At 48.4% G+C, this 26,875-nt stretch overlaps 2 long non-coding RNA genes across 12 annotated transcripts in view; both read right to left on the reverse strand.

The window, feature by feature from the left end:
- Positions 1-7,717: 7,717 nt before the first annotated feature.
- LOC109492437 lies at positions 7,718-12,659 on the reverse strand. 4 transcript variants are annotated; one of them, XR_006586920.1, is made up of 4 exons: positions 12,441-12,659; positions 11,553-11,698; positions 9,765-10,068; positions 7,718-9,457 (listed from the first exon to the last, which is right to left on the reverse strand). It is a non-coding gene; the product is annotated as an uncharacterized LOC109492437 (long non-coding RNA). The 4 variants fall into 4 exon arrangements; XR_006586917.1 differs by having other exon boundaries at positions 7,718-9,094; positions 9,301-10,068; XR_006586919.1 differs by lacking the exon at positions 9,765-10,068.
- A 15-nt stretch (positions 12,660-12,674) lies between these two features.
- Positions 12,675-26,875, reverse strand: part of LOC109492436 — a 31,297-nt gene continuing 17,096 nt past the window's right edge. Inside the window, exons 5-7 of one of the 8 annotated variants that reach the window (XR_002736769.2) lie at positions 23,893-26,542; positions 20,441-21,067; positions 12,675-12,731 (exon numbers count right to left, since the gene is read on the reverse strand). This is a non-coding gene — a long non-coding RNA (uncharacterized LOC109492436). Of the gene's footprint in view, positions 12,732-20,039; positions 21,068-22,647; positions 23,174-23,892; positions 26,543-26,875 lie in introns of those variants that run through there. The other 7 variants (XR_002736770.2, XR_002736773.2, XR_002736774.2 and 4 more) reach the window with 7 other exon arrangements.

The following is a 26,875-nucleotide window of genomic DNA, read 5'->3' on the forward strand; positions in this document are numbered from 1 at the left end:
GCTGACAGCACAGAGCCTCTTGGGATTCTCTCTCTCCCTCTCTCTCTGACCCTTCCCTGCTCTCTCCTCTCTCTCTCTCTCTCTCTCAAAATAAGTAAAAACGTTAAAAAAAAAGAATATAGAAAATATGTAAATGATATTCTATCCTGGTCTTGGACGACGAATCCCTAGAAAGCTGGACACTACTAAAAGCTCAAAGCTACCCTTTTTGTGTGTGATGAGTCAAAAATCTGTCCTAGGTCCCCCTGTAGACTCTTCGAGGATATTAACATTTGCACCTTTGATCAGGAGACTTTGGAAGGGCACTTGCCCTTGTGAGAGATGTCCACGCAGGCTTACCAAAGGAAGAAATACTGCTTTGCATCTTTCTCCCCCAGGAGGAACGTGGAAATTTAGGCTTGATGATTGTTCCAGGTTCAGCATGACAAAAAGCTTCGTGGCCCTGTGCTTCTACAGCACCTTCTTCTTTCTTCTCACCTTCAAATCATTTCTGAAAATGTGGGCTTCCCATAAATCTCCTATTTTCTCACCACTTGCTCATGTCTTAACTCTATCCGGTCAGATTTTTGGCCGTGATTCAACGGAGCTCACTTGTGACCTGTGGTCACCGTGTCAATGTGTTGTTTCCCTTCCCCTCCACCTCCTCTCCTCCTTCCCCTCTCCTCCTTCCTGATCTCTAGGCAGCATTTGTCACTCTTCACTGCCTTCTTCATGAAGCTCTCTCCTCTCTGAGCTTCCCGTACCCTCTGTTCCCCCTGGTTCTCATGGGGTCTTCTCCATCCTATAATCCTGGGCGGCTTTACTGACCTCCTTTCCTCTTCTGTATCTATAATAGGGATACTGCCCCCAAGGTTATCTCCTTGTCCTTCCTCTCTTCTTACCCCATCATGTGTTTCTTGCCCATGCCTACAGGTAAGTCCTTTCATGAGGATACCTCCTAAGTCAATAATATTCACTCTCTCTAATCTTGGCAGCTTCATATTTCTTGACTGCCTGACACATATCTCTGCATGGGTTGCCTTTAGGACCTCAAACTCATCACATTCAGCTTGGTCCTGCCTGCAAGATATGCCGGGAGCTCACCTTTAGAAGAAGGCAACCAGAGGGGGCCCTTCTGCAGCAACCATGGAGGGAGGGCTGGCCAGGCCAGTTCGGGCAGGTGCCCTCCTCAGGAGAAGGAGGCAACCCGAAACCCAGTCAAAGCCAACATAGAAAACTCCAGTCGGCTCCAGACCTGCGTTCATAGCCCAGGAAGCTCTGATGTCGCAGATCAACACGTGGTCCGCCCAGGTCCTAAACCAGACAGAATCATCTGGAATAAAGTGAAGGATGCCCAAAGCAAAGTCCAGGCCGGTGCGTAAAGGGGCAGACAGAAACTCCTCAGGGGGACCAGGACACTACAGAAAGCTAGAGCAGAAGAACCACAGGCATTACATATATGGCGGGTGGGTTTAAAGAGACTAACGGGGGGCGCCTGGGTGGCGCAGTCGGTTAAGCGTCCGACTTCAGCCAGGTCACGATCTCGCGGTCCGTGAGTTCGAGCCCCGCGTCAGGCTCTGGGCTGATGGCTCAGAGCCTGGAGCCTGTTTCCGATTCTGTGTCTCCCTCTCTCTCTGCCCCTCCCCCGTTCATGCTCTGTCTCTCTCTGTCCCCCAAAAAATAAATAAAATGTTGAAAAAAAAAATTAAAGAGACTAACGGTCAGTATTTACATAAGAACCCGGACTCTGGGAGGGCAGATCAATTCCGGACACCACTCACTAGGAAGGGGCAGCTTCAGATGGACACCAACCCATTTTCGACTTGCATCGTTCCGGAGTCCAGAGAAGGCTCAGCTTTGCCGGGAGCCGACACCACTTGGCAGCTGGGATTGGCAAGGTCTGGTGAAACTCCCCCTCCCGAAATAGGATTCATGTTCAGAGACAGCCCCACACCAGCCTGCCTCCAGATTCCCTTTCTCTAATGAAGGCTTGGAATCATCTTTGACTCTCCAGAGTCATACCCCTTCCCTCCCTCGGTTGTCAAGGTGCAGCCGCTTGTTAATCTACGCACATCCCACCGTGTTCCAAAGAGGATTTGAAGTAGCTCAAAAACGAGTAAGTGAGGAAAACGGGGAGGGAACATGAGGAAGAGGAAAATAAGATAAAGACAGGAATCTGACACAAAACACGTGTGCCGCGATGCCACTCGCGGGAGATCTGGACACGTAGTTTGGAGATCTGAGCACCCAACACAACGAGGCAGCCGTGCTCCGTGTTACCAATCACCATGGCCCAGAGAGGAAACCAAGGAGTTGTTCAAGAGAAGCATGGCGACCCTTGGTACCGAGACCTAGGACAGGAAGCACTCGTGAAGTTTCAGACCAAAAGCCCGCGACGACATGGGAAAGAATGGGAAGGATCGTAAGGCTACGCCTCACGTCCCTCGGGGTAGGTGCATGACATACGACCAGAGCACTGCTCGGGAAGACGTTCTTCGATTGTAGCTTCTTTCTTTACGTTGACACTTGCCTCCACCTTCACTTTTCATGAATTTCTTCCTTAAGCCACCCCCCACCTGCTCCCCTGGGTCCGTCCTGAACCAGCACCAATAACCCCTTAATCCACGGCACACCGCCTGTCTCCACTTCCTCACAAACATGGCCCCGTGAGGCATACCTCACCCCCTTCACAGGCCTGGTACTCCCCAACCCCCACGCCAGCCTCCCCTCCTGCTGCATGGATCACTCACTCCGCCCAAAACGCCCGCACTGTCTCACTTCGTGAGAAATGTGTAATGGTTGATTTCATGTGTCCGCTTGGCCGGGCCATGGTGCCCAGATGGTTGGTCAAACATTCTCTGGATGCTCCTGTTAAAGTATTCTTTTGGGTAAGATCTACCTTCAAAGCCGTGGACTTTGACTAAAGCAGATTGCTCTACATCGTGTGGGTGGGCCTTATCTAATCAGCTGAAGGTCTTAAGAAAAAGGCTGAGGTCCCCACCCCCCATCACTAAAGAGAGACCCAAACTGCAATTTTTCTTCGGGTCTCCAGCCTTGTTGGCCCTACCCTGCAGATCTCAGATTCACCATCTCCTCCCGCCGCATAAGTGAATTTCTTAAAATCAGTCTCTACCTCTCCCTCCACATACATACACACATCCTATCGGTGCTGTTTCTCTGAAGAACCCAGACTAACACATTCTCCTGGCTCCTTCTCTCTCCAGTACTCCCTTCTACCATTCTTGTTGGTTAAACTCTGATCCATGCTTTTCTGGGGGGGGCACCTCCCGATTCCTTGCGACACGTGTGTGACCAGCCCCCTTTCCCTTCCCAGGATGTCTTGTGCCTCTCTCTGCGATGAGCTACAGTTTATGCTCTGCCTGCCTAAAAATGATCAATTTCTGGCTCACGGCTTTGATGGTGCAGCAGCCCCTTGAAGGCAGAGGTTCTTGGCCCGGAGTTAGGCACCCAGTGAATATACAAAGACACTCAGGAAATTTCCCCAGCAAGAGCCAGTTGCAAGTGTATCTTCCCAGAGCACACATCAACTGTATCCCAAATCTACATTTTGTAAAGGAAATTTAGAGCAAGACAGGCGATGTTCATTTAGCGATTCAGTCGTAAAAATGAATAAAGGACACGGAAATTTCCGACGCATTTTTCGGCACCACTGGGTCATCGTACACGGGGGCAAACTAGGATTTCTTCTTTCGTGGATGAATAAAAACTCTACGTGGCGAGACAAAGAGCATCTGAGAGAACCAAAATTAATTGCTCCCACCAGAAGCCCAGGCAAGGTCCCAGCGTGTGCAGTCACCTAGCGGCCTGCGACACTCCCCCATCCCCCCACCCCACCCCCGCAGGCGGGCCATCAGGAGTCGCCTGGCCGCTGTGCAAACCGCATGCCGATCTTCCTGCTGGAAGAAGGGGAGCCAAGGCAGCGAGCAGCCGTGCAAATCCCCGCCTGGCAGCCGAGCTTGCGGCCTCGCAGCTGCAAGTTCGGCTCAAAGGCTCCTTTCGAAGCGACAGCCTTGGCGCCTCGTGGAGAGTGTGGCCCGCCACGGAGGGCGTGAAATTAACAATGCATACTTAGCATTTAGGTACCACTGTCAGGTCGGCCAAATCAGCAGGACTTGAGTTTCCGATTTCTTCCAGGGGTTGTTTCCCAGAGAGATTTCGCGTGGAGCTGCTGCTGATGAAGCCAGGGCTCAAGGGAAGCGGCGAGGCACGAGTCAGCCTCCTGGCAGGGGCCGAGAACAAAAACCAGCTGGAGTCTGGTCCCAGAGACGCACAACGTGTGCGGCCATCAACGAGCAGGGGAGGGCCGGGGGCTGGCAGTTCCGGGCCCGCCGCCCCTGATCCAGCCTGCTTCTTAACTGAAGATGAAAAGCGTGGACCGTAGGATCTTCAAGTCCCCTTCAGGTCAAACTGAAGTCGCAGGCACTTCCTTTCGGCCGAATGGAAGATTCGGGCAGAGTCCATCAGCTCTCGGGACTGTTTTTCATTCGTGCCTCACGCACCAACCTCAACCGCGAGGTCGCGGCTTCCTTCCTGGGCTCTGAGTGCCCGTGTCCAGGCAGGCGGGACCCCCGAGAAGGGACACGTAGAATTCTAGCACATTCAGGCAGGTCTGGACCCTTTGATTTGCTGTCCGGCCGGCAACAAACAGAAGTGCACCAACAGCTTTCGGATGCTGGTCCTGTGCGTGGAGGGTGTTTATTCTTCATTCAGGTCACCGCTCTCCTGCCGCGCGCCTGGGTCCCTGCTGCCCAGGAAGGACAGGTAAGCTGATAGACACTGACAGCATTTAGGTTCTTTGCAGAGGAGACCATCCGCAGTGGCCGGTCTCCCCCCCTCCCCGCCCCCAGCGCTCCGCACCAGCAGATCTGTGGTTTCCACGGCCTCCCCAATTCCAGGTGGAAACATCGAGACGCCCATCGCTGGGAGGACAAGCCTCAGAAGCACGTAAAGTAGAAAGTCTTTGGAAATGCCTCCTCCCCACCTTCCCCATCGGCGCAGAGAGGAATGACTGTCCCCTGCAAACCCCCACCTCGTCAGATCCGCGAGGACGAGACCACCAGGGCTCCCTCAGACCACAAGCACCATGGTGTGCTAGGGCCGAGGGACTAAGCTCTTGGACCCGAGACATAAATAGAATTGTGTTGAGAAGGACACCTGGGGAGGTTCCTCGAAAGAGAGACAGACCACGGAGCAGAACTCCTTTGCTCTGACTCCCTCTCCCTTCTCCCCGGAAGGTGCATGAGAGCACCGGCGGTCCAGCAGCCCACCTGGGCCACGAGGTGACCTGAAGAATGGGCGCCCACAGTGGGAGGCGCGGCGCTGAAGGCGGGAGGTGCCTCGGCCCTGAGGTCGGTGCCCCAGAGCGGCCTGGCCCCATCTGCCCCTGAACCTCCGTGAGAGGAGAATCAACTTCCATTTGAGAAGATTCACAGTCCATTTGAGTCTTCCGTCAACTGTCACCAAACGCAGTCCTAACCGCTGAGCCACCCGATGCAACGGTCACACGCAGGGGGGCGCGAGCCAGCCCGCCTCTTCTGTGAGCTGGAACGGGTGTTGGTGGCATTCTAAAGGGTCCCCCCACCTGCTCCGCTCCGGGGTGACCCCGACCAGGCCACATCCTGCTCGGGGCTCCTCCACGGCCCCGCCTTCCCCTCCTTCCCAGGCAGGCGGACCCTGAACTCCGTCAGCGCCTGGCTTTTGCCCTGTGTCTTTAGTTTTTACCGGGACGGGTGTGGGCCCCTTGTACAGGCAACAAGAAGGTGCTAGAATCGGAATCGGAACGGAGGTGTGAGAGGCACAAAGCTGGGGCACGCAGGAAGGAGACGGTACACAATAGATGAAGCGGATAAATAAGGCACAGGGGCCCTTTGAAAAAAAATACGCCGCAAGTGACAGGAGGTAAGGATTGTTACCATGGTGACGCGGGGCTTGGGGCTGGGACCGCAGAAGCTCTGGCTGTGAGCATGTGTTGAAAATGCAAAGAGAGGAGGAGCCCAGCAGAGGCTCCCAACCACCCCGAGCTCCCTCCTCTCCCACCTCTGCCTGCCCAAGACAGATTAAGACCCTCGAAGCCCAGCAGGGCGCAGGATACCCTGACCCTTGACCCTCCAGGCCCTTCAGTGAGCACAAGACTGACTTTTGTATGTTTGGAAAAGAGAGGGCCGGGCCAGAGAGTTCCAGCCATGCTCTCCCACCGTGAGCCTCTGGGGTTGGTCTCTTCTGGGTCCGCCATTTGGAATCAGGCTTCCCTCTCTGCCCTACTGCTGGGGAAAGGAATCTCACTCTCCCTGCCTGCCTCCTTATCTTTCCATTTTATTTTTGGCGACAGAGTCCCCGATTATCAAAGGCTGTGCGTCAGGAGTGAAAACTCGGTGAGGACCGGCCTCGGACCCGGAGGTATGAACCGAGGCCTCCTGGGGAACATTCCTCGGGCTCCGTCCCTGGGCATCCCGCTAGCTGCTCAGGTCTGCAGGGGAGAGGCCGCGGCCAGCCCCTCACGCAGTTTGCACCCGGCGGGTCCCTCTCACTCACCTACCCCCATTTCTACCCCCTCAGCCATATACCCCGGTGAGCCCCGGCTCAGGCCACCACCCACAGCCTCTGCTGCGGGGTCACCTCATACCTTGCCACTACAGCTGTTCGGCAGGCTCCCCATGGCTCTCAACATTCAGTTTCCTTCCACCCACAAATGAGCATGCTCCCTAGCTCTCCCTGCCCTGACGCATGATCCTGTTTCTTTAAGGCCATGACCTCCGGATGTTGCCGCAGGCTGCAATTATGTTGCAGAGTCCCATAGACCGACCGGTGGGAGGGGCCCCTCTCCTGCTCTCCTTCGGCCTTCCTGGGATGGCCACCTTTTACCAAGATCTCCCCTGGCTATTTGTCTGGGAGGGAAGAGGCGGGACCCTCATGCTGGATGGTGACTAGCCCTTTGCGTCAAACCAGAGGACTTCCACTCGGCCTTCTGTCTGCAGGGGAGTAGGGATTTACTCTCCGTCATAGCCGCCTCCTCCCCTACCCCAGGGACCTCAGCGGTGTGAATGGTACCCCTTCAGTTTCTCTGGGATTTCTCGTGGCTGAAGCTAGACGGCAGAATGGGCGCAATTTAGGAGGCCACGCAGACATCACAGCCTCTCAAAACTGCTAATAATTTTCTGGGAAGCAATACTGAATCACGATTATAACGCCTATGAATTAAAGGGTCTGTCGTTTAAGAATCCGTACCAGGATTGGCCCATGCCACTAATTCTTTGAACGTCTTACAAACCGGAAACTTTTCTAAACAAATTCCTGTATGTTTATACGGCTAGATACCTTTTGTAAGACACCGAAATCCTACGGGTCTAAACAAGCTGGCTGGGCATATTGGTCAGAAATTCACTTGCTTCTAATGGAAACCTAATTAAAGGGCCTTCAAAAACTCAAAAACGAGTGCTGATGGTGCTCACATATCACAGAGTCTGAGCCTGGGCAGTCCGGGTTGGAGCACCTGCTCAACAAATCTTTGGAGACCAAGTGTCATCCTAACTTCCTCTTTCGCCATCCCCAGCATGTTGATAATTCACCCTTAAGCTTGTTGCCTCTTAGCACAACATGGCTGCAGCACCTCCAGACCTCACACCCATGTTTTTGGCCAGAAACATGAAGGAAGAACAAAAAAGGAAAGAGATGCCAGAATCAGGAAAATAAATCTTTTTAGAAACTCTCAAGAAAAAAATCTTTTTAACCAAACAAAACATTTTTATTTGGCTCATCAGAGCCTAAGTCTGGAAACCACCTGTGGAGAATCATCCCACGGGGCTGGGGACTGATGGTTGACAATTCTAACACTGTCTCTGTGTCAGAAGAGCTGACCATATTGATAGGGTTAAAAATATTCACAGCTCAGAGTAATAGAAATAAAAAGGTGGCCCCCAGGGGGAGAGTACAGAGCTTCCTCGCATCTCTCTAGGTATAAGAAAATCCAGAAACCCAGAAGCGAGGGATCCGGGGCTGGGCCACTGGACAGAACTGTATTGAATGGCTGTTCCTAACAACAAGGAATTCTGAGAAAACAAGTATTTTTAGCTACTGCCCAGAATATAACTAGGATTTATGTAGTTTGAAAAGGGGGAGAGGGAGGGTGATGGGAGGGGGGGATGGGCCATTAGAGGAACAGAATGAATATTGGGTAGGCAGCTAACATTGCCTGCCAGGCGTGGGATTAGGACATATTTTATCTTTCAGGGTCTCGGTTTCTTCAGTTATAAAACGAGTGTTGGGCTAGATATAAAAATACCAACATTTTTCATCCAAGAGCTCCTAACAGTAGATGATACCCAACTCTTTACCCCAGTCCCATTTCAGAGAGAAAGCCCACAAAAGAACCACAGAATTTCACTGAGCGCTCCTATTTAATACCGAGGGGCACCTGGGTGGCTCAGTTGGTTAAGCATCCGACTCTTGATTTCCGCTCAGGTCACAATCTCACAATGGGCGTAGCGCCTGCTTGGGATTCTCTCTCTCCCTCTCCATCTTCCCCTCCCCTGCTCACTGGCTCCCTCTCTCTCTCAAAAAAATAAAATAAAATAAAATAATAAATATTTTTAAAAAAAGGGAAAACTCATGAGCTTTTCATTCTAGGTCGCATGTTAGTATAAATATAATCATAAAATATAAAAATAATGTTTTTAATCTACAAATAAAATGGGCAGATGTTTGTCCTGTGACCTTGCACACACCCCCTGCTCAGGGCACGTGTGCACAAGCTTGAGAAACTCTTAAATGCAATGCTAAGCATGACGGGAGTTTCCAGTTTCCACCATGGAAGGCTTGTGAGCCAGGCATTTGGAGATCAATGTGGAACGGGGGAGAGCGGTTGGCTGGTCCCGCTGAGGTCTGACCTCGAGCTTCCTTTAAAAAAACAATAGACCAGTTGGTCTCGATGGATGCGCACCAAAATACGGCAGCTGTCCTCCGGGTCCCAGAAGTTGGGTCGCCGCCTCATAAACGCCCACCGCTTTGGCTGATGCTCTGTTGGTTGGAGACATCTTGATTTGGTGTCGCAAATAGCGATGGCCTTATTCACCGAATGACCGATGGCCTTGTTCCCCAGCTGCGCGGGTAATACCCAAGAAACACCTGCTCAGGTGTCCTCAAGCCCGGTGTCAGAGAAGCACATCTGAAGGCTCGGCTTCTACTTGGCCCACTCCCTTTAGTTCCTTCCTTCCCATCCACACACCCTGGAGGAATTGTTGCAGGGGGTCCTGGGGACAGGAGTGGGGGGTGAATGCGCCCCTCCCCGGGTGCATTCCGCCTTACCTGATGGAATCAAGTCAAGCTCATCGTGCGAGGCTACCTCAAAACGTAGTCATCTCTCCCCAAGGTGAAGCGTTGTTTAAATACCCATTTTAGGTACTCGTGATGATAAGAAACCATTGATTTTGAGAAGAGGAGGGTCCATGAATATTCTTTGAAACTGTGTTGCACAAGACCATGGGGGAAGGGAAGGAAGAACAAAAAAAAAAAATTTAGAGAGGGAGGGAGCCAAACCATAAGAGACTCTTAGAAACTGGGAACAAACTGAGGGTTGATGGGGGGTCGGAAGGAGGGCAGGGTGGGTGATGGGTATTGAGGAGGGCACCTGTTGGGATGAGCACTGGGTGTTGTATGGAAACCAATTTGACGATAAATTTCATATTAAAAATAATAAATAAGTAAACTGTGTTGCACAGAACATCCGGGAGATGCTAAGAGGATACTGGGGTAGGGTCGGGGGAAGGTACCCTGGGGAGAGGCCCAGAATTCTGTGGAACCCCTCAGGCAGGCTCTCCATGCATATCTTCATGCTAGAGACTCCGAGAAATTCTGTAGGAGGGAGACCTATTTAACTTCAGTGAGCCCAGAATGTCCTAAACTCAGAGAGATGAGCGTGGAACTCTTTTTCGTCGCTCCCCCGTTGACCACAGAAGGAATGTGTTTTTGTGAACCACCGCTTTAGGAGCTACCGCTTAGGCTGGCGGGACTTTTGTGGCCATTGATCCATTGTCACACATGTTGCGCAGGCTCCCACGAAGCCTTCTCTCCTGTCTGAGATTATGAAAGGAAAAGCCACGGGCTGTGTACTTTATTCTCGGCAGATGTTCTGCCGCACAGCGCCTTGCATGAACTCTCTCTTATTTCCCCCCACCTGCAAAGCAAGGGGGCCAATACTCACCGTACCAAAACATAGTGGAAGAAGTTACTTGTAAAGTGTTTTAAGAAGGAAATGCCGATCGCTTATCGAAGGGACGTGTGGCAAAGAAAGAACGAGAGAGAAGCTGGGGCAGACGTCAGTCTCATAGATACACTCGGGCTGTGGGTGACGTACATCCTGGGTTGCCCGGTTCCTAGCTACCTTCTCTGCAGCAACAAAGTGCATATGCGTGGGTTTTTAATGCCCTTTAAAAGTAACAAAAACCAGGGGCGCCTGGGTGGCGCAGTCGGTTAAGCGTCCGACTTCAGCCAGGTCACGATCTCGCGGTCTGTGAGTTCGAGCCCCGCGTCGGGCTCTGGGCTGATGGCTCAGAGCCTGGAGCCTGTTTCCGATTCTGTGTCTCCCTCTCTCTCTGCCCCTCCCCCGTCCATGCTCTGTCCATGCTGTCTCTCTCTGTCCCAAAAATAAATAAACGTTGAAAAAAAAAAAAATTAAAAGGGGCTGAGAGTAACATCAGGTGCTGCTCCGGGTGTGTCAGGAAAGATTCCCCCCACCCCGCAATCCGATCGAATGAGATTGGATGGGGGATGCTCCAGAGGTGCCTGGCAGGGGGGTGCCTCTCAATCTGGGGTGCCGGCAGCAGGAAGCCACCGGGAGGTAGAGGAAAGCAGATGGACGAGGCACAGACAGAGGACAGGGTGATGCTGGTGAGGTCACTGCCCACGGGAATCCCTTCTCCTTTTTCCTGATTTGGAGGGGGGGTAGAAACTAAGAAGTTCTAGTTCATGAAATTTAAGGCAGCCATTTATCTCGGAGCCCTTTCAAGTCCTCTTTTTTTTTTATTCTTTTTTTTTTTAATGTTTATTTATTTTTGAGAGAAAGAGAGAGTGTGTGCGTGTGCGTGGGGAAGGGGCAGAGAGAGACAGAGACACAGAATCCGGGGTCAGGCTCCAGGCTCTGAGCTGTCAGCACAGAGCCGGACGTGGGGCTTGAACTCGAGCCGTGAGATCGTGACCCTGGGCCGAAGGAAATCAGACACTTAACCGACTGAGCCACCCAGGCACCCCTCAAATCCTCTTAAAGCAAAAAGGTCAGGGATGAATGAGTAATAAACACAAGGGACAAAAGGAGCTAGCACGGAAGGGCACGGGACACCAGGTCAGAAGATTTGGGTTCAAACTCGAATCCTGGCAGCGAAATCCTGCCCTGCCTGGGATCCCCACGCTTCCCAAGGCCTCGATTTCCACATCTGTGCCATGAGGGTAATGCACATTTCCCACAGGCTCGTGAAAAGCAGTTGCGATCCCAAGGGCACACATTTACTGTCTCCCCACAGGCTACAGTAAGTGGGGTGAGGGGTTTCCTGTCGCCTCCTTACCTGCTGTTCATCGCCAGACGGAGGTGAGGAAAGCTGCAGTGAGGTTTAAGACACGGCAGCCCTCCCAGGAGTGGTTTACATCGTGTCACATCGCTCGTGGCAACGCCGTCCTGCTGCTAAAGACCATAATCATCTCGACGCTTTTTCTGCTTTTAAACATAAATATTTTAGAATAGGGAACATTACAAGCAGCCAATTCTTTACAGCCTCCCACGTGAGGAAAGCAGCTAGTGAAAGAGATTTGATAACACATGAACTGTGCTGAAAACATTGAAACATAATGAAGCTACCAGCCGCTTCCTGATCTTTCCTACTATGCGGGCTTCTGATTTTACTACTTCCTTTTACGTCGGCTCAATGACAGGCTTAAAAAAAAAAAAAAAAACCCTACATTTTCAAAGATAACTAAGGTTAGCATTTTGATGTATTTCCTTTTCATCAAGAACCAAAGGGAAGGGGTGAGCTAAAGAGCTAAAGAGTTAGCTGATGGGTTGAAGGTGATGTGGTCCTTCCCCGAGAGAACCGGAGTCCCTTTCCTTGGTTCTCCCCCAGGCTCTCTCTTATCTGGAATCAGATAAAAAGCCATTCTATGAGGCCATGGCTTTCAGTTACGATTTCAGGCGATTCTTGAGTCTTCCTCTCCAGCCTCCCCTCTCAGCTCACGCCCGTCCGCCGGCAGATGCTCGACACCTGCCCAATCTCAAAATGACACGCGTCCAGGGTAACACTTTGCTCTCCCGCCGCCAACTCAATCCTCCTCTGGGTATCCAGTCTCAAGTCATCTTCCTGGACATGCCCGAAATCTGACAGTGGTTTTGGAGCCCTTCTTGCCTTCCCCTGGGGAGCGTGGTCTACCCGTAACCAAGTCCTGTTGAGTTTGCTGCCTACCTAGCTTCTGGAATGGTGTGCTTCTTGCCGCTCACACGTATTCCACCCTGGTCCGAGTTGCAATCATGTCTCGCATGGGCCGTTATAAAAGCTTCCTTCAGGGGCGCCTGGGTAGCTCAGTCTGTTGAGCGTCTGACTCTTGATTTCGGTTCAGGTTGTGTGATCCCTGGGTCATGGGATCGAGCCCCACAGCAAGCCCTGCGTCAGGCTCCATGCTGAGCATCGAGCTCCTTGAGATTCTCTCTCTCTCTGCCCCTCTATTCTGCTCATCCTCTCGCTCTCTCTCTCTCTCTAAAATAAAAAAAAAAAAATTAAGCCTCCTTCACTTGCCTTTCTCCACCCAGTAGGTTTCCCTCCATTCCATAGTAGATAACACAGCCATAGCCATCTTTTTTAGAACATAAAATTGTATGATCACATTTTATACACACACACACACACGCACACACACACACACTTAAGAGCCTCCTTTTTTATTGAGGTATAATTAACATACATTATATTAGTTTCAGACATAATGATTCAGTATCTATGTGATCACTGTGGCAAATCTAGTTAATATCCATCAGCATACACAGTTACAAAAAAATGTTTTTTCTTGTGGTAAGAACTTAAAAAATCGACTCTCTTAGCAGCTTCCAAATGCTCAATAGAGCATGATGAACTGTACTCACCATGCTATATATCGCATCCCCAGACTTATTTATTTTCCAGCTGGAAGTTTGTACCTTTTGATTCCCTTCACCCATTTCACAACACCCCGCCCCTGCCTCTGGCAACCACCAATCTATTCTCTGTTATCTATGAACTTGTTGGGATTTTTTTTTTAATGCCACATATGAGTGAGATCATAGGGTTTTTGTCTTTGTCTGACTTATTTAGCAAAATGCCCTCAAGTGGCATCCGTGTGGTCTCAAAGGGCAAGCTTTCATTTCAAGAGCATTTTTCTCTTTGTTCTAATAAAAATTCCTTCCTATTACTCATACGATAAAGACCAAAATCCCTAAGGGGGCTGTGTGGACTCCTTGAGGACACAGATTGAGTCCTTTCTTTTTCTGCCCTGCCCTGTATTCCTAGTACTTGGCACAGGCTGCCACAGTGAAATATTAATGGCAGATATTTCCAAAGGGGGTCGTGTGGCCTTGGGAAGATGTCTGTAGCCCTCTACCGTGGGGCTCAGTTACTCCTTCTGTAAAATGGGCATGTTAACAGTGCTTCCCAGGGGACTGTAATTACAAAAGCTGCGCAGCTCTGTTGTCAATGTTTTCTTGCACAAAAGTTCATGCGATGCACCTGAACCCTTTAAATGTGCTGTTTTTGATTTCTGCATTAAGTGTTTCAACTATATGTATTTTAGCCTTATCGACATTTCGAAGTACCAACTGTGCACCCAGAATTGTCCAACGTGTAATGGTTATGATTTGTGTCCAGGAAACTTACAATCGCGTATAACTGATATTAATCCCAATGGAATCAGATAACAATATTTAGGTCTTCTGAGGTACATACATTTATTTATTATCTACCTCTCTTTTTAAAGTGCCAACCTAGGTAAGAAGTCTCTATTATCTCCACTCTACAGATAGAGAACTGGGAGCAAATAGATGTGGCATGACGTGCCCAAGGGCAGAGTCAGAAACAGAAGAGGGAATGATACTCATAATAATTTGCATTTGTGAAGCGCTCTTCCTCCTGAAAAATCCAAAGCTCTTAGCAACGCACAATGGAATCCGTCATTACAAAAATGCTAGGAGGTTAACCAACAAGTATTGATATCCCTAAGAGAGAAAAGTTTTAAAATGTAGTTGTGTCGCTAACTTCATAACCATGCAGTTAGATTGGATCAAAAAATCGTATTTTGCATCGCACTTGAACAGGGATTATTAGGAACTCAGAGAGAGTTCCAAGGCAGAGTGAATTGCTGAGTCAGGGTTCTGCCAGCTATGTCTCTTGCTTTCTGCTCCCTGAGGTTAAACCAGAACAAAAGACACAGGATATGCATTGAAGGGAATGCATGTGAATTTGGAGTCAGTCAAACATGACTCTTTCTACTTAGCACTGTGATCTTAGGCAAGTAACTTAACCTTGAATAACCTTCTTTTCTCGTTAGAAGGATAGGTGTAATAACTCCACTACATATGGAAATTAAATATGAAAAAGAAAGAAGGCCTCCGGCGTGGTGTCTGGACCAAAGGGTTGTTTAACAGTGGCTGATATTGACACTTGTATCTATCAGTGATAATAAATGGTTTCTTCCATTTTTAAAACGTCGTAAGCAAATGGCCAAGTTAACTAGGCAAGAAATTCTGAAGACTAAACATGTGCATGGAATTCGGGTAGAAGTGAAGATGGGGGTCAGTTGAGACTGATTAGCAAGCTCCCTCCTTCTACGAGCTCCCAAATTTTCATGGGAGGGCCCACTCCAGTTCCAATGGCAGATCTGGGGCCAAAGCTGAAGGGGGCTTTCTCCAGGTTGGACCTCAAAGATAGGGAGCAAACATGGAGAAAGATGGCAGAATCTTTCACGTCAATCCAAAGAATACGTCAAAGAACAAAGCAAGAACAAGTTCTAAACCTTGGGGATCTGCAGGAGATGTCCCTGGGGGAATATTCCTAGGGAGTAATGATTAAAGAAGTAAGAAGCTGAATAAAAATGCTTTTCTGAGAACACTAAAGCCAAACCTTCCCTGGAAGACAACCAGGAAACTTCCACACCACCCAAGATGTAGCACATTGTCTGAATCTCCATCTGTTAGGGAAACTCCTATTAGGCAAACAGAATGCCTCCTTTAAAACACTAAAATCTTTGTTGGGCAGAAGTGGGCACTCTACAGTTTACTGCTTACTGCCAAATAGTTCAATCCCATGCATTTGTCTTAATATCTTGCTGAGAATGGAAGTTTCAGGGAATCAAGTCCAGGAGAAAGAATCACTTTGGAGGTGATGGCACCATTTGGCAGGAGTCCATGGAACCAATACACCTTGAACATCAAGGAGGGAGTCAGTGAAAGCCCAGGAGGCTGCATCACGGACCAGAAACTTCCTTGGAGTATGAAGGACTTTTTCATATAATTTCAGCTGGAAATTGTTTTCTTGTAAAGCAATTAAAGAAGAAATAAGAAAAAGAAATAAAAAGCATCCAAATTAGAAGGGACAAAGTAAAATGATCTCTCTCTCTGCAGATGACACAATCTTATATGCAGAAAACCCTAAAGATTACACACACACACACACACACACACACACACAATTATTAGAATAAATGAATTCAGCAAAGTTGCAGGGTACAAAATCAACACACAAAAATCAGTGGCATTCTTACCTATTAACAATGAGCCATTAAAAAAGGAAATTCAAAAAACAATTCCATTTCCTGTAGTATCAAAAAATAAAATAATATAAAATGCTTAGGAATAAACTTAGCCAACGAGAGTTGTCCACTGAAAACCACAAAATGTCTCTGAAAGATAGTATCTTCTAAAGAAGATACAAATTAGTAGAAAGGTATCCAGTGTTCATGGATTGGAAAGCTTAATATTGTTAATATGACAGTACTAATCGAAGTGATCTACCAGTGCAGTGCAATCACTATCAATCTTCCAATGACAATTTCTGCAGAAATAGATAAATCCGTGCTACAATGCATATGAAAACTCAAGGGACAAAACAGTCTTTAAAAAGAAGAAGGAGGGGCGCCTGGGTGGCTCAGTCGGTTAAGCATCCGACTTCAGTTCAGGTCACGATCTCGCGGTCCGTGGGTTCGAGCCCCGCGTCAGGCTCTGGGCTGATGGCTCAAAGCCTGGAGCCTGTTTCTGATTCTGTGTCTCCCTCTCTCTCTGCCCCTCCCCCGTTCATGCTCTGTCTCTCTCTGTCCCAAAAATAAATAAATGTTAAAAAAAAATTTATAAAAAGAAGAAGGAGGGGCACCTGTGTGGCTCAGTCAGTTAAGCATCTGACCCTTGATTTCAACTCAGTTATGACCTCATGGTTCATGAGTTTGAGCCTTGAGTCAGGCTCTGAGCTGACTCTGCAAAGCCTGCTTGGGATTCTCTCTCTCCCCCTCTCTCTCTGCTCCCCTCCACTTGTGCGTGCACACATGCACATGCACGCTCTCTCTCTCTCTCTTCATCTCAAGTAAATAAATAAACTTCAAAAAACTTTTTTAAAAGAAGAAAATTGGAGGGCTCACACTTTAAAACTTATTACAAAGCGATGGTAATCAAAATAGTATGGTTCTGGCATAAAGACAGACTTACAGACCAATGGAATGGAATAGAGAGCCCAGAAATAAAATCTCGCATATGGGGTCAAATGATTTTCTTTTTTTTTTTTCATGTTTATTTATTTTCAGAGAGAGAGAGAGAGAGAGAGAGAGAGAGAGAGAGAGCACATGAGTGTGAGTGGGTTAAGGGCAGAGAGAAAGAATCCCAAGCAGGCCCCTTGCTGTCAGCACAGAGCCCAACTTGGGGCTCGATCTAATGAATGATGAGATCATAACCAGAGCTGAAATCAAAAGTCAGACACCCAACTGACTGAGCCATCCAGATGCCCTGAGGGCCAAATCACTCTCAGCAAGAATGCCAAGACCATTCCATGAAGAACGGGCAGTCTACAACAAACGGGGCTGGGGAAACTGGATATCCACAGGCAAATGAATGAAGCTGAATCCAGACCTTACAGTGTACTCAAAAATTGACCAAAAATGTACCATAAATGTACCTATAAGAGCTATAAACCATAGAACTCCGAGAAAAGACAGGGGGAAAGCTCATGACATTGTATTTGGTAATGATTTCTTGGCTATGATACCAAAAGCACAGGCAACAAAAGAAAAACCTTAATTGGACCCCATCAAACTTTAAAACTTCTGTGCATTGAAGGATAGAGTCAATAAAATGGAATGCCAACCCTCTCGATGGAGAAAATATTTGCAAATCATATATCTGATAAAGGGTCAGTATTCAGAATATACAAAGAACTCCTGCAACTTAACAACAAAACCAAATAAACTGATTAAAAATGGGCAAAGGATTTCTCCAAAGAAGATAAACAAATGGTCAATAAGCACATGAAAAGATACTCAACTTCACCAACCTCTAGCGAAATGCAAATTGAAACTGCGGTATTTTTATAAAGGAAAAAGAAGGAAGGAAGGAAGGAAGGAAGGAAGGAAGGAAGGAAGGAAGGAAGGAAGGAAGGAAGGAATAACCAATGTTGATGAGGATATGGAAAAATTAGAGCCTTTATGCTCTGCTGGTAAGAACGTAAAATGATGCAGCCACTGTGGAAAACAGTTTTCCTCAAGAAGTTAAACCTAGAATTACTCTATGATCCAGAAATTCCACTTCTGGGTATATAACCAAAAGACATGAAAGCAATAATTTGAACAGATATTTCTACCCACATATCCATAACAGCCTTATTCATAATAGCCAAAGTGTGGAACAACCCCAGTGGCCCTCAGTGCATGCATGGATAAACAACATGTGATATAGGCACGCAATGGAATGCCATTCAGCCTTAAATAGACTCTGAAATGTTGACACTTGCTACAACATGGCTGAATCTTGAAGACATCATGCTAAGTGAAATAAGCCAGTCACAAAAGGACAAATACAATTTGAGTCCACTTATATGAGGTACCTACAGGAGTCAAATTCATAGAAACAATAAAAATCGAATAATGGTTGTTAGGAGCTAGAGGAACAGGGAAATAGGGGGACAATTGTTTAATGGGTACAGAGTTTCAGTTTGAGATGATAAAAATAGTTCTTGAAATAAATAGTGGTCATGGTCACACAACATTGTCCGTGCACTTAATGCCAATAAGTTATGCACTTGAAATGGTAAATTTTATGTTATGTATATTTTATTAGAATAACAAAAAATTTAAGGAAACATTTAGGTGTAAATCTAACTAAACAGGTACAATACTTGTATACTGAAACAACACAATGCTGATGAAAGAAAATTTTAAAACATATAAATATGTAGAGAAATATACTATGTTCATGGATTAGAAGAATCAACACAATAGAGATGTCAATTATCCCCAACCTGATACGTAGATTTATCATAATGCCTATCAAAAGCCCTTCAAGAGTTTTTATAAGTATAGATAAGGTTACTCTAAATTTTACAGAGAAAAGCAAACAAATTTGAAGAACCAACACAATGTTGAAAAAAAAGAATAAAGTTGGAGGAATCAGTCTACCCAATGTCAAGACTTCTAGCTACAGTCATCAAGATTCTGTGGTTTTGGCAGAAGCACAGATCAATGGAGCAAAACAGAGAACTCAGAAATAAACCTATACAAATATGCCCAGCTGGTTTTTGACAAAGGTGCAAAAAGCAATTCAGTGAGGAAGGATAGCTTTTTCACCGAATGATGCTGGAACATTTGGACATATAAGCATTTGAACCACCAGCAAAAAACAAAACAAAACAAAACCAACTCAAAATGGATCACAGATTTAAATGCAAAACACAAAACTATAGGAGAAAACCAGCAGGATCCAGGGCTGTGAGCAAAGATTTCTTAGACTCAACTCAAAAAGCATGATCCATAAACAGAAAAAATTATACCTTTTTAAAAACTTTCAGCAGAATTATAAACGTTTGCTCTGTGAAAGACCTTGTTAAGAAGGTGAAAAGACAAACTTCAGCCTGAGAGAAAATACTTGCAAACCACACGTCTGACCAAAACACCTAGCATCTAGGATATATAAAGAACTCGGAAAAATAAATCACTTTAAGAATGGTCAAAAAATATGAAAACACATTTCACCAAAGAGGATACATGGGTGGCAAATAAACACAAGAAATGCTGTTCGACATCACTAGCAATCAGGGGAGTGCCAATTAAAACCACAATGTGATATCACTCCACATCCATCAGAATGACTAAAAAAAAAAAAAAAAAAAGAAAAAGAAAAAGAAAAAAAGTGGTACAACTGGGTGGCTCAGTCAGTTAAGTATCTGACTGGGGCTCAGGTCATGATTTCACAGTTCGTGAGTTTGAGCCCCGCATTGGGCTGTCTGCTGTCAGCACAGAGCCTGCTTTGGATCTTCTGTCCCCCCACCCCACCCTGCCCTACCCTGCTTGTTCTCTCTCTCTCTTTCAAAATAAATAAATAAACTTTTAACGTTTATTTATTTTTGAGACAGAGACAGAGCATGAACGGGGGAGGGTCAGAAAGAGAGGGAGACACAGAATCTGAAACGGGCTCCAGGCTCTGAGCTGTCAGCACAGAGCCCGACGCGGGGCTCGAACTCACAGAGCGTGAGATCGTGACCTGAGCCAAAGTCAGCCGCTTAACCGACTGAGCCACCCAGGCGCCCCATAAATAAACTTTTAAAAAGTCTATGTATATACTACGTTTTTTCCTACACATTCATCTTACAACAGAGTTTAATTAAAAATTAGGCACCATAAGAGGGGCGCCTGGGTGGCCCCGTCAGTTAAGCGCCCAACTTCGGCTCCTGTCGCGATCTCGCGGTTCGTGGGTTCGAGCCCCGACTCGGGCTCTGTGCTGACAGCTCAGAGCCTGGTGTCTGCTTCGGATTCTGTGTGTGTCTCTCTCTGCTCCTCGCCCACTCACACTCTCTCTCTTTCTCTCTCAAAAATAAACATAAACAAAATTAGGCACCATAAGAAATTAGCAACAGTAATTAATAAAATAAAATAATTATAATAAACTAATAAAAGTTATGTGAATGTGGTCTCTCTCTCTCTCTCTCAAAATATCTTCTTGTACTGCACTCACCCTTCTTGTGAGGATGTGAGATGAGAAAATGCCTGTGTGACGAGATGAAGTGACGTGAGTGACGGAGGCACCGCAGCATTAGGGCTACTATTGACCTGACGATATGTCAAAGAAAGGATCATCTTCTTCCAATCCGCAGTTGGCGGTGGGTAATTGAAACCACAGGAAGTGAAACAGCAGATAAGGCGGGGGCCGGGGGGGGGGGGGGGCGGGTAGTGTCTTACTCAAATTTACCTTGAATAAAAAGAAGAGAGACCTGGAAAAATTCTTTGGCCTGATACTTGTCATATCATCCTGAGTTCCTAGCTCCCTGCTTCATGCGACAACCAATAAATCAATTAGGGCCTGGCCAACAGAAGGGAGTCCTCTCTGATCAGCATTCTCAAAGACAGTCGGCACCCAAACACAGGAAAAGACCTTAATCCTTTCTGCCAAACAACCATCCTCCACCACGGGCGATCAGACGCTTGGAAAGCACTTTTCGATGAAGTCAGCGAGCAGAAAAAATGTGCGGGAGAGGATTTTACTACACGTCTGCACGCCAGCAGAGCGGTGGTGTGCTGAACCAGATCCAAGACAATAGGATACGGGTCTCGTCGCGGTCCTATACAAAGAACAACAATCATGGGGGCTATTCGCCCTCTTGAAGGACGCCGGCCCTGCCGGTCACCTTGGCCGGCAGAGCAGCTGCTCCGGTAGCCTGGGCACCTGTCACTCCGTCGGCCGTTGCTGAGAAGTCCAAGTGGGCACCCTCCTAATGGCAACAATTCTTTAGGCTGGCCTTCGACCCATGACTTGATGAAAAAGAGTTGCCTCCGGTTGCCTCCGCCCCCATGTCTCAGGAATCTGGATTAGGAAACGCTGAGGAAAAGAAGCGATTAGCGGAGGAAGTACAACCCAAAAAGTTCATGATGGCAAAAGATGTGGGGCAGACCCAGGAGGCCACGGGAAAGCCAAAGTTGCCAGCACCTGGAACTCTGGAGCAGCGAGAAGAAAGTGAAGCAGACGGGCAGAGGGAGGTTGGAGGTGCCAGGATTAGAGCCTGGAACCCTGAAGGAAACGGGGGGCTTAGGCAGGCCCTGGCACAGCCCACGGCAGCCTAACAGCTAACCCCTGCCTCGCCTTGTGCCCTCCTTCGGCCTCTAGCAGCTTATCATCACGTTTTCTGGAACAAAGCTCTCTCCCTCAGAGGAATTCTGGTGCCAGCTGTTAATGTGCCTCTTTCTTACCCCCCTACAAATTAAAGCACCGCCTACCCTCTGCCTCTAAGTCCATCAAAGGGATTAAAGGTCTGCTGCTCCGACTACCAAAAAAAAAAAAAAAAAAAAAAAAGCCTACCAAATCGATAACCAGGGTCAATTCAGCACGATCCCGGTTCCCACTGGCCCATCTGACAGAGTGACGGCCTCTGTAATACACAGAAGGTCTCAGTCAGTTGTGGCCACGTACTGAGAACTTCCGTGTCAGCCGAGCATTAGGACTTTGCTTGTGTCAGATCTGTGCCCCCCGTGGGCCCCGTTAACTATGACACCACCTGCACACCAGCGAGGACAAAACACGCCTGCTGTCAGCTCTGTCCAGGTCACAACCTCCCTGGGCCTCAGTGTTCTCGTCGGCAAAACAATGCACTTGGACTAGAACAGCGGGTCCAGAGGAGACACCAGAGAGCCCAGGCAGGGAGCGGGGAAGCCTGCACAGCAGACGAGAGGGAGTGGGGCTGAGTACCCGCCCCACCTGCACCCCCGCTTCTACCAGAGGCAGCTCGACTCTCACCCCTTCTTCACACTGGGCTCCCTGCTCAGAATGCAGTGAACGAAATGTTTCCACTGCTGGAAGTACTTGAAAACCACTTGTCTAGCTGTTCTCTAAATTCCCATCAGCAGCTTCTATTCGGCTACAGTATCGCACTTGTCATTCCAGGAGCGAATGTTTCCGCTACACTTAACAGACCCATATGACTCCAAGTCAGAATGTATATCCAGGAGGATCTGATCCAGGAGGCGGAGAGCTGCTGAAAGGGATTTCAGGGCTAAGGCAAAGCACAGCCAGGTCCACGGCAGCTTGTAGCCCACACGGTCCTTCTGCTAAGAGCGGGCCCCAGCGTGTAACGGGGGAAAGGAGTGCTAACCCTACCCGAACTCCCTCATTATCTCTCAATAGTTACTCCCTCTTCTGCACTAACAGAATCCCATATCGTGTCCACAGGTACCACCCAGGATAAAAGACGACAGGGGCGCCTGGGTGGCTCAGTCGGTTAAGCATCCGATTTCGGCTCAGGTCATGGTCTCTCTATTCACAGGTTCGAGTCCCGTGTCGGGCTCTGGGACAGCTCAGAGCCTGAAGCCTGCTTTGGATTCTGTGTCTCCCTCTCTCTCTGCCCCTCTCCCCCTTCTCTGTCTCTCTCAAAACTAAAAAAAAAAAAAAAAAAAAAAAAAAAAGACATTTCCCAGCCCCCTTGCAGCCACTTGTGGATAGATGAGTGACCAAATTCCAGATGGTGACATTCCAGCAGGAGTATTGTCCGGGACTTCTGGGAGGCTTTTTCAACAAGGGGGATGCGTTTCATGCTCAGCAGCCATCTTAAGTCATGGAGACTGAGGCTAAGAACAACAGGTTAGTGGGAGCCTTGGTCCCCGATGACCTTGGAGGCACCATATCAGCCTGGGCTATGCTTCTAGAGTCGCTATGGGCGAGAGACATAAGCTTTCACCTTCTTTCAGCCACTGTTATTTTGAGTTTGAGGTCACAGTCAGCTTGACCCAATCTGGCAAATAATTAATGCCCCAAAGTCGCAGTCAGTAGGGACGAGAGAGCCTAAAATGTAACAATTTTTGGAGGAGGTCAGGTGGCAGGCGATAACGACACAGATGGTAAGCTGGAAACTGGGTGAGCCTTGTTACGCCGGGACAAAACGTTTGGTAAAACTGTCCCCCGTGGTTCCTTGGGTCAAAGACCACAAGCTGAGATCTGTGCAGAGAAGGATCGATGGAGAGAATTCAGTTGGCAGGTGGTGGCCATTATGGCTTCGTAATGGGCCAACCCGCCCAGGCCCAACTGTTCCCAGAACGCCTGGCCAAAGGCGTCCATTAGGGTGGGTCTGAAACTGTTCCACTTTCCTCTGGATTCCCCTCCAGAGGTAGACCTCCAGCTTCCCGGTGATGCGACCCACGCCAGGCCCTTACTTAGAAGTACCCTGCTCTGGATGCTCGGCTGCTACCATCTTGGAATTCGGAATTTTTGAACAAGAACCCTTGCATTTATTTGCACTTTGCACGGTGTCCGGAAGATTATACAGGCGTTCCTGCTCAGTGATTCTGCACCTCTGGCTAGACCCCGATGCAGTCTTCTATGCTTCCCTTTTAACAGAGTCCTGGGAGAGCGAGCAAGCTCACACAGAGTGATCCAGCCCCAGGCAGAGTAGAGAAGATAGCAAAGCCGAGGGAGGAACTATCTGCCTGCAGTCCCTGCTCTCGGACCCCCAAGGAAGCACGGAAGACAGCCGTCCGAGGAAATGAGATGGTGATCTCCGCACGGGGCTGGTGATCTGCCGGCAAAACCATTAGCCTCACAGCCGAGTGCTCTGTTTCAGATGGCCTCCAACCTGAGACATCAGGTTGGAGGAGAGAGCAAACAGTAAACGACAAGAGTCCGTGGGCTGGAACCCCACAGGTAGGAGGGAAACTTACCTCTGAAAATCCCCTGCAGTTCACCTTTCCCTACTGATGCTTGCTCCACTGGGAAACACCTCTTCTTCTGAAAAAGGAGAAATTGAGCTTTTCTGGAGACCTGTCTTTACCCTGTCGGATCTACAGCTCTTTCTTTTTTCCACGTTCTCCTTCTTTCCGACAGGCAGACTTCCGGGCGTATCGGACATCCTGAGGTTGCGTTGATCACAGGGCCAGATAATCCGTGGACGGGAGGAAACCACGAGGAAGCAGGAAAGGACTTTCCAATTCTCAAAGCCAAGCATTTCTGGAACCAGCTACAGTGAGTGACAACCACAGTAGGTGACGTTGCACCCTGGTGACCAGAACCAGGTCAACAATTTAGCCAAGCAGTGATGATGGCAAGGCTGGTATCAGATGGGGGAGTGGACATGGGTGAACCAATAGTGGTCTTTTGACCCTGAGACTCTGACCTTGGGACTTCTGCATAGCAGGTGGGGACGGGGGCGGGTGCAGATCCTCCCAGAGCCAATCTGGAAAGCACAACTGACAGAAGCCAGATGGTTAACGAAGCTTTCTTTTGGGAAAGCACAGAGAGTGTCGACCTTCCACAGGTCACCAGGTAACTGCCCATGTTCAAGGTAGATCTTTTCTGTTTGCTAGCCCAGGGCAAAGCCTGGGAGGCAGAGAGCTCACATCGATCCTGCTCTTCCTGAAACTCTTGGCACTTCCCCTTCCCAACCTCTAGAGTCAGTGCTACTAATCACCCTCACTGTGATGATTGAGTGTGTGTGTGTGTGTGTGTGTGTGTGTGTGTGTGTGTGTGTGTGTGACAGAGAGAGAGATAGAGACAGAGACAGAAAGAAACATCCACCCAATCTCTCAACTGACCCTGAATCACTAAATGATTTAGAACCTACAAGGAACCATCTCATTCTTTTCTGAATTCTCACTACTAAGAGCAGGACTTGGCATCATACTACTGCTCAGTAGACGTTGAGCCTCGGGTGGCTATCATATCTACAGTATCTCCTCCTCCTCCCTTGAAGATTGGGGTGGGGGGTGGCAGGGTCCTGGCAGCTTACCGGCTCCGCCCCACCTTGTCAGGAGTGACGGCCTGGGGACCCCCTTCTCTTCCCGCTAACTGGGTATAGCCGTGGTTCTTTATCAGCACCGGCCAGGCGGTCCTGGGCCGGGCTCCCACGCTCCAGAAAAATGCAGCATCGTAAGCACACCGTTTGTAATTCAGACATCACAGTTGTGCCTACATTTAAATTGCTGTGTTATAACCAACTTGTATCCTCTTGTTATGATTTAAAGCCTACCAACTTCAACCAATTAAAAAAGCAATCCGGCGGGCTGAGGGGGAAAGTCTTGCGACGTGTTTCGCAGTGGTGCGGTGGGCCCCAAATCTGTGTTTTCTCGGTGATGCTCATGGACACCCCAAGGGTCTGTGCAGTCCCGGAGTCCCGAGAAGTGGTTACTAGACATTTTAGGTCACTGATAGGTAGTCACGTGTGAGGGGAACAAAGGTCTTTTCCTTTGTCACCAGGCCCTTCCTCAGGTACTCTATATGTGCTGAGCGTAAGTGCACCCCCAGCATCTTGCAGAACGGGTGGTCCTAAAACGTGGGCCTGTCTCTCCAGGGGCTTCTAGCTGAGCTCAAGAGAAAAGACAAACCCAGATGCGACGATAGAATTAAGGACTGGGTTGCATGGTAATGACAATAAATGCATTAAACACGGCAACGTTAAAAACAGCGCTTCGCAGGGAGAGGTGAGAGGAAAGCGTTTGCTCACATCACACCGTGCTTAGTGGCAGAGGTAGCACTGAAACTCACATCTCTTTGGCACGTGGGCCGTACAAGTTCAATACTGTCGAGTCACCATATTGTACACCTGAAACCAATCTAACGCCGTCTGTTAACCAGCTGGGGTTGAAACAAAAACTTAAATTAAACCAACAAACCACCAAATGAAAGATCACAGAGCCCAGGTTCAAATCCGGATCTTCCAGCTCTAAGATCTCCGTCCGTTCCACCACAGCATATTTCACGGATGCGTTAGAAATTTAAAGAGCTGCTCTTCATTCCGTTTGGGAGAGGGAAAAAGAGAGTTTCAGCCTTCTTCGATAGGACAGTTACATTCACGGAGTCCACATTTATGGACCAAAAGAGGGAGAGGGTGCCTGGGTGGCTCAGTTGGTTCAGCGTCCAAACTCCTGATTTCAGCCCAGGTGATAATCTCACGGTTTGTGAGTTCAGGCCCCGCATTGGGCTCTCTGCTGTCAGCACAGAGCCCACTTTGAATCCTCTGTCTCCCTCTCTCTCTCTCTGTCTCGTTGCCCCTGCCCCACGCATGCTCTCTCGCTTTCAAAACAAACATTTAAGAAAACATAAAACAAACATTTAAGAAAACATAACATTTTTGTTATGCTACGTCATGTCCCTCACCTCCACCCTCGGGGATGTCCCGAGAAAACAGGAAAACAGCCCCTTCTCTGCAATTTTCTTCTCCCCCAAGGAAGCTTCCATGGGTTGGGTGGAGCAGTCCAGGTTCCGTCTCGTGTGTTCCACTCAGCCAACGACCACACTTCTGTTCTCTCCCTCGGTGCTGATGGCCGTTCTGTTCCTCAGTGTACCAAAGAGTGTTTAGATGACCAGCGGCAAGCCCTGTAAGCCCAGCAGTGAAATGGAAAGTGTGACGTTGGAAGATTCGTTTGGATCTGCCTGAAAATGGTGTGACTTGTTTCCAAAATCTGTGGTTGAGGGCATCCCATTTTTAACCTAAATCTTCCACCTTGTGACCGCTAAAACTTTTCCTTGCAGTCAGAGTTTAAATGGGGACTCTAGTCAAAACTGTTCCTGTGGTTCAGTCTCTCAGCTGATTAACTTTTTCAAAAGCGTATGTCCAAGGGGCAATTCAAGATGTTGTGTTGGCATTAGCTCAGTGTCGGAGGCTGTCTGCTGGTCCCTTATGTGTGCAATAAAAACTTTTATACTGCA

Source organism: Felis catus, chromosome D2 (assembly GCF_018350175.1).
Source record: "Felis catus isolate Fca126 chromosome D2, F.catus_Fca126_mat1.0, whole genome shotgun sequence".
Classification (NCBI taxonomy): Eukaryota; Metazoa; Chordata; class Mammalia; order Carnivora; family Felidae; genus Felis; species Felis catus.